The following is a 7,252-nucleotide window of genomic DNA, read 5'->3' as shown; positions in this document are numbered from 1 at the left end:
CAACTCAGGAATTTAGTTCTCAGTCACATCCTAGTTTTATTCTCAATACATCTGAATGGCAAATTATTCATTTGTTCTAATCACAGTGGGGTTAGGATCTTCGGTATGTAAGTGACAATATTAATTGCCTGGTGTGTGGTCTTCTGAAGAACAGAAGTTAGAAAGAATGATTCCACACCCCAAGTCATTAGGAGAAAAGCTCAATTCATTATCTGGGTGTTATTATTACTAATGACATAGTAATAGACTCCATACTAACAATAAATATCTTTTTACCAGCTCAGTGTTTTACTTAATAGCCTTTTTAACTGGCAGCTGAAGGTTTGTGTCCCCCCAGCTGGCGCCACGTGCACTGCCTCTCGTGGGAGCTGCCTCCTGCACGTCTCCAGAGTGAATCCTTTACTTTGCACTGGTGTCAGCCATGTCAGGTGATTTTTGGCCATTTCTGTGTGTTTTGGCAGGTGGTGTGCACTGAGGTCCTGGAGGACAGGGAGATAAGGCTGCCCAGCACCACTGCAGGGGCTGCCCTCCCAGCATCCCATCTCCTGTCCTGCTGTCCACCTGGGGACTGAGGACACACTCTGACATTTCTGTACCTGTAGGGCACCCCACAGCACTGGAGCTGTTGGCAGAACCCAAATTTTCAAGCTTGTCTATGAGAAAGCTCTTCTGGAATGAACTCAGGGGACCTGAAAATACCAGGGCATGAAGCAGAATTTTTGGTTTTTTTTTTCATTAGGCTTGGTTTTGCCCCAGCAGAAAAGGGCTGTGCCCCTCTCCAGACCACCTCATTAAGCAGAGAGGGGGCTTTGTCCCCAGCACGGAAGTTAAACTCAGCTTTGTATAGTGGGGATTGGTGGATGGGTTTGGATAGACTTTGAGCCACTCAAGGCCAGGACATGCCCTCCCCATCTTCCCAACAAACCTCTCAGAGCACAGGACAAGATGCTCCAGAGACTTGCACGTCTCCTTCCCAGCTAATGCTGTTTTCAAGGGATCTGGACACCAGACCCTGGTGGAGCCCCCTGACTGCCCCACCCTGCACTCCTGCACCGAAATGAGAGGGACAAGGACAGGAGCACTGTCTGTTGATTTCCACTGGCAAGAAATGAATTCTCCTCCCTTCTGGCATTTAGGAGTGCTTTGTGTGGTGAGAACCTCTGGGGCTGCTCTGTCACCAGGGCTCCCACCCATGGAGTAGGCACTGTCTTGCTGCTGAGGGCCCTGCTGGAGAGCAGCCAGCTGGATCCCAAACCTCTGTCCCCATCTCAGAGGGAATCTGCTCTTGGAAAAACAATATTAAGAGACATTTCATTACTGTATCTTCTTATTTCCAGTCACAGGTATACATAGACAATTCTGGTGGTGCAGTGGAATACAAAATGATTTATTAATGACAGGAAAATCTGCACCCTTGGATATATCCCAGAGCAAGTTTGGAGTTATCGGCGGGGTCATTACCAGCTGTTCTATTAGCAAGACCAGGAAAATACATATTTTTACTTTAATTGAATTTCATATAAGTTGCAACCTGGCCTTTAACAGAGAGGCATCATTTGAATTTATCACAGAGCCAGGCATTTGGCTTTAGGCTCTTGCATTTTGTCTCCAGTGCTGCTGAAGACATTTTACCCCAATTGCATTCTGGCTTTGAATGCAGAAACTTTAACTAGAAAATCAGCACTTTTGCTTCGGTGTTTTCTAAGTCAGCTAAACCTGTGCCCAGCAGCGACCAAATGTCTGACATTTTTGCTGGAAGTGGCTCAAGGTATCCAGCAGCTCAGTGGGTGGCACAGGCTGTTCCATGCCCAGTGAAGAAGCCTCCCTCCCGGCGGCCCCTGGAGCTGGGATGGATCCTCATCTCTCATCGGCTCCAGCCCAGCCCTGGCTCCTCCACAGGCCCGGCACCCTCCCGAGCTGAAGGAGGGGAAAGGCCCGATTCACACTCCAGTCACACAGAAATTACAGCAGCTGACCTGGCACTTTTAGTAACAAAATTATGCCGTAGAAAAGCAAGTTAGTATTTTAAACACAGTGGAACTGTTTGCAATTTGTTTGTTTATAAAACAAATATCTACTTGGTATGACATTACATTGTTGAATTACTTATTTACAGCTCCAAATACCTGTGTTATTAGTGCTGCCTGCTGTTGCAAACACCAGATTAATGTTCACTTATTTCTCCACTTAGGTTGTGGAGATTGTATTATGACTTCATCAATTGGCTTTGTTTTTCAAAGAAACTTATTTCAATCCAATTCCTTATGTCATGTTCCAGACAAATGAAAGCAAAGGGCCCCCCCATATTGTAGGTGAAATCTGTAATGCTGTGGCTCCGGAGTGACGCCTTAAACAATCAAGCTAAATATGTCAGGGGACTTTTTAATACACTGCACTGATGAAGCAAGAGTATTAAATTTATTCAACCATGAAGAAGGCTTTGATTATCCTACACCTCAGCTGTGCCGGTATGTGTTGACCATGAGTGAAAAAAAATAGGAGAAAATGAAATGTGATTAGCTCCTGATGGGCTGAAATTCCTTTAATACGCGTAACAGGGAGGGAATTCATATTAACAGCTTCCATCAAGAATTTATTTTTTTCATATCTACTCCACAACACAATGAATCAGTGTCTCCAAAGGCTGATAACGTTCTTATCAATACCTGAATGGGAACAGGTGGGATGGCACAATTATTGCTGGTTTATTGTCTGCATTGTGCACAGCTCCCGAGCCCTGGAAATGCCCCCCTCCCTCCCCAATTTCACTCTGAAAACAGAAGTGATGGTTGTTTTTGGCCATTTTTTTGTCAGTAGATTTGATTGAGCAGATTTGGAAAATTGATTAAGTTACAAGGTTTTAAAAATTATTTTTGAGCTGAAGCTTAACAAAAGCATATTTTTAAGAATAAAACAACCTGTAATGCACTGAGTGAGGCAAGATTTTATGCAAAAGGCATTGTCAGCAGCTGGAAAAATTATGAGGAAGTTTAAAGGCTAATTATTAATCACCTGGCTTTGGCAGCACCACAGAATTCATCTACCTGTGTCCTAGGGGGCTGCTGGATTTGCAAAGCTGCAAAGAGTAGTTTATCTGAATTATTTTTAAGAAAGGTTCTGGCACCCACATGCACAGTGCCAACATTTACAACTGAATTATTACAACTCCATGTTTTACTTCTCTGCTGCCTCCGCACTTGTTTCCCACCTGCTCGTTGTCGGTGAAGGAGCACAGGAATTTTAACAGAATTCACAAAGAAGTGAGAAATCCAGTTTCAAATGCTCAGCATTGGTAATTTATATGTATCACTTGGGGAGGGAAAAGTGGTGTTTTCACAGGGAAACTTAGAGCCAGAAGAGAAAATAAAATTGCATTGTTGGGCACCATATTGGGGCCTGGCCATCCCTGGGGCTGCCCTTCCCGGGCCCGGTACCAGCACAGGGGCTCCACCTGTAATCACAGAGTCCCAGACTGCCCTGGGTTTGCAGAGACCTCAAAGCCCATCCCATCCCACCCCTGCCATGGGCAGGGACACCTCCCACTGTCCAGGCTGCTCCCAGCCCCAATGTCCAGCCTGGCCTTGGGCACTGCCAGGGATCCAGGGGCAGCCCCAGCTGCTCTGGGCACCCGGTGCCAGGGCCTGCCCACAGGGAACCAACTCCTTCCCAATATCCCATCTGACCCTGCCCTCAGTTGGTAGGAAGCCATTCCCCCTTGTGCTGTCACTTGTAAATAGTCTCTCTATGAAAATGTGGAATTTCAGCTGGATGGGTGCTGGGATTTATGCAAATCCTACAACACCAAGCCGGCTGCTCCCTCCGATCCCCGTGTTTGACAGATGTGAGAGCTTGAGAGCTCGAGTATTTTAGTGGCGCTCATGCTGAAGATGATAAATGCAGTCTTCATCTGGCAACTTCAAGGTTCACTTTTTTTTTATTTGAAGAGGAACATGCATATGGTTAAAAACACAACATTAATAATCCTTCCCTGCAAGCAAGATTGATACACACAGCATAAATCCTCCTGCAGCTGACATGGCTTCTGGTAGACACGGAGTGTTTCTTTTGCCATCAATATTTGGGCTGAGGGTTGAAGTCCAAGTGAGGTTTTTTCCTTTCCCTTTTCAGAGGTGTGTGCTCCCAGCTGCACCCTGCTGATGCCTGCAGGCGCTGGGCAGCCCTGCCTCAGCAGCAGAGCAGTCTCTGAGATGTGCCACAGGATTCAGCACCGCAGGGATGAAGTGAGGCACAAAATACTTCCTGGAGCACTTGAGTCCGTGCAGGACTCGGAGGGGCCAGGGTCTCAGCAGCAGCAGTCCCACCTGCCTGGGCCCCCCGCATGTGAACAGCGTGATCTGGTGCCGAGCAGGAGAGGAGAGAGTTCTTCAGGACTCACTTTGTCCGTGCTTTATTTCCCAACAATAACAAAAAATTTCTTCCTTGTGTTTGTGAAGAGGTCATTTAGGGTTTAATGAGGCTGCTGACCCCAGCACAGGGGCCCTGATCAGCGGGAGCAGCCAGGACTCCTCGTCTCACCCCTGTCTCGGGGCGTTATCCCATTATCCCACCTGCTGTTCATGGCAACTTCAGCCTTGGTACTGAGCCTTGAGCCCGGGTGCGTGGGAGAGATGTGGGAGCAGAAACCTCCAGCCCCAGTGTCGTGGTGTCCTGCACCATTCCACGCTGGTCCCCCTCAGACTGGGAGATACATCCAGGGATGCCTGTGTGAACAATCCTGGCACAGCAAAGAATCCCTGTCACTGCTGTGAAATGAGATATTCGGCCTTTACTATGCAAGACACCTTTTAATCTCCCATTTTCTTACAGAAATTGTGAGTGTAGGGCTGTAAAAACATGGCCCCACCCACAGCAAGCTCAAATGGGAGCCGAGCCATTATTGAGCATGTGAAATAAATTTGGGGTATTGCAAGGAAACCGGGAAAAGACAAGACACACTGAGCATCAGACAGGAAAATGAACAAGTGCTGGGAGTGCAGCCTTGATGGAAGCCTCAGAGGTCTCTGTGTTCTCCGAGTTGACTGCTGGCTGAAAGAGGGCTGGAGCTGCAAGCAAATAAATGCTCTCTTGTCATTTGGTTTCTCCTGTGTTCATGGAAACAAAAATTGCATTAAGAAATACCTGATCTCACTATCAATTTTGATTCCCCAGAGAACCCCAGACAGGGCTCTTGGCTTTGGCCTCACTGTTCAGTGCTCTGTGAAACATTCCATAGCCTGCCTGCTCCTTTTTCTCCTCACTCAGACATTGGATACCGGGTGAAAAACAGGAGTTTCGTATTTCCATAGCTCTTCATGATCCCACTGGGGAAAACACTGGGGGGAAGAGGATCAGCAGGAATCAGCCTCCAAGCAAAGGCTCAGGGATCGTCGTGTTGCTGCTCCCTTTGGAGCCACTTTTATATGTGCAGGAGAGCAACAGGAATCTCTTGATTCATGAGAGACAAACCTCCATGATACTTTTTCCCAGTGCAATGGCAATTAAAGTGGGATGAGAATGGCTGCTTTGGAGAACCTCCCAGTGCCAGGGAAGGGTTTGTGCAGCTGCTGTCCTCTGGGTGGGTGGTGGCTGCTGCCCTGGAGTCCCCCTGGAATAAATATCAACAGGGATGTGCTGAGCAGGCTCTGGATCTCATGTCAGCTGCAAGGAACCCTGTTAATATTTCAGTAGGATTCAGACAAAAGCAGGGATGAAAAAATGAGAGGTTCACAGTGTCACAGAGGAATATTTGCTGATTGAGAGGCAGGCAGCTTTTTTTAAAAACTATGGGGGACATCATTTGCAACTTGTTCCCGAGAAGAGAGAAGTCCCATGACAGATTTCAAATCTTTGGCACAGCTTTATAACTTTATCAAAGAGAGGCATCAAAGCAAGAACTTTGTTCTGAAAAAAAAGGCAGAAAAATAATCTATAGAAACCACAACAAAATATAAGATCAGGGTAATCGTGTTGTGCCATCAAAAAGGTGCCATTTTTGTGCCTTTTGTGATGCTTTCCTTGTGACAGTTGGGTCTCAATGGCACAGTGAAAATAACTTGCTTGTCTTGTGATTGACAGGAAATTTAAATTCTTGCAAGCAAATGCCAGCAGGAAAACAATCTCAGCCCACATATTGCACACCTTAATGTGATACTGGATTTAACTGTCCTCTTTGGGAGTTAATGGGTAATTGGGCCCATATGGCACCCAAAAAAGTGCAAATTTGGGTTTTCAGCAGAAGAAGTCACCTGGGAAACTGTCTACATTTAGTTACTTATCAATATTCAATGCTATTGCCAAGACAAGATAAAGGCATAAGATGGAAACTCGAGAGCTTGAGGTAACATAGGCTGAGAACTGCAGCAAGAGAGAATTAACTGCAGCAGCCCCTCCTCATATTGACCCGAACATCATAACAGAAATAAAGTCAACTGTTTTCTATAATAACAGCACTGAATAGTCCAGGGATGAACACTGTTAACGGTGTTGCCTTTTATAGTCTTTTTTTTTTGGTCTCTATGTGTTTGATTAAAAACCTTATCAGTATTTTTCTCTTCCCCTTTTTTTCTTTATTTCTTTCTTTGTAATCACCTTTCCATCAATTATCTCTGGGCGGGTTGTCAGTGAAGGAGCAAGTGCATCTTGGATGCTGCTGGGAGTTCAGCTGGAAATGTTTGGTACCATAAAGCCGACCAAACCGACAGACAGGCAGCTCTTCCTGGCTCAAGGGTCAGTAGCTCCAGGGAGACATCCAAGAATGAGAAATGTCTTCTTGGAACCCAGGATGTGACCTGAGTGCTGTGTGGGGAGCGCTGGTGGACCGACATGACCAAGCTAATGGTCATCAATGCCCACCCCAGGCCTTGCTCCAGAGCAAGGGGCAGTGTTGCTGTTGCGATCACAGGAAGGCGGGGTCAGCCTTTATCCTTTGCTTCCCTCCCACAAGAAGGAAAGAGGAAAGGAATGAAGCTAGAGTCATAGTAACTCTTGGCTGGTTATCAACACCCAGCGTGGCAATGACTCCTGTGGCACTCCTGGAGTATCAGCAAAGAGAGCACATCGCAGCAGGGAGTGTGCACTTACCCTCATTTCCTTAAAAATCACAGAACCACTAAGGTTGGAAAAACCTCTTCACACCATCAAGTCCAACTATTCCCCAAGCACTGCCAAGGCCACCACTGCCCCAAGTGCCCAAGTGCCACACATTATTTGTGGCAGAGATTTGCTCTCAAGGAGCAAATCCCTTCCCTGCCAG

This window comes from Corvus hawaiiensis, chromosome 9 (genome assembly GCF_020740725.1).
Source record: "Corvus hawaiiensis isolate bCorHaw1 chromosome 9, bCorHaw1.pri.cur, whole genome shotgun sequence".
NCBI lineage: Eukaryota > Metazoa > Chordata > Aves > Passeriformes > Corvidae > Corvus > Corvus hawaiiensis.
The sequence above is the reverse complement of the archived record's forward strand: the minus strand, read 5'-3'. Positions refer to the sequence as shown.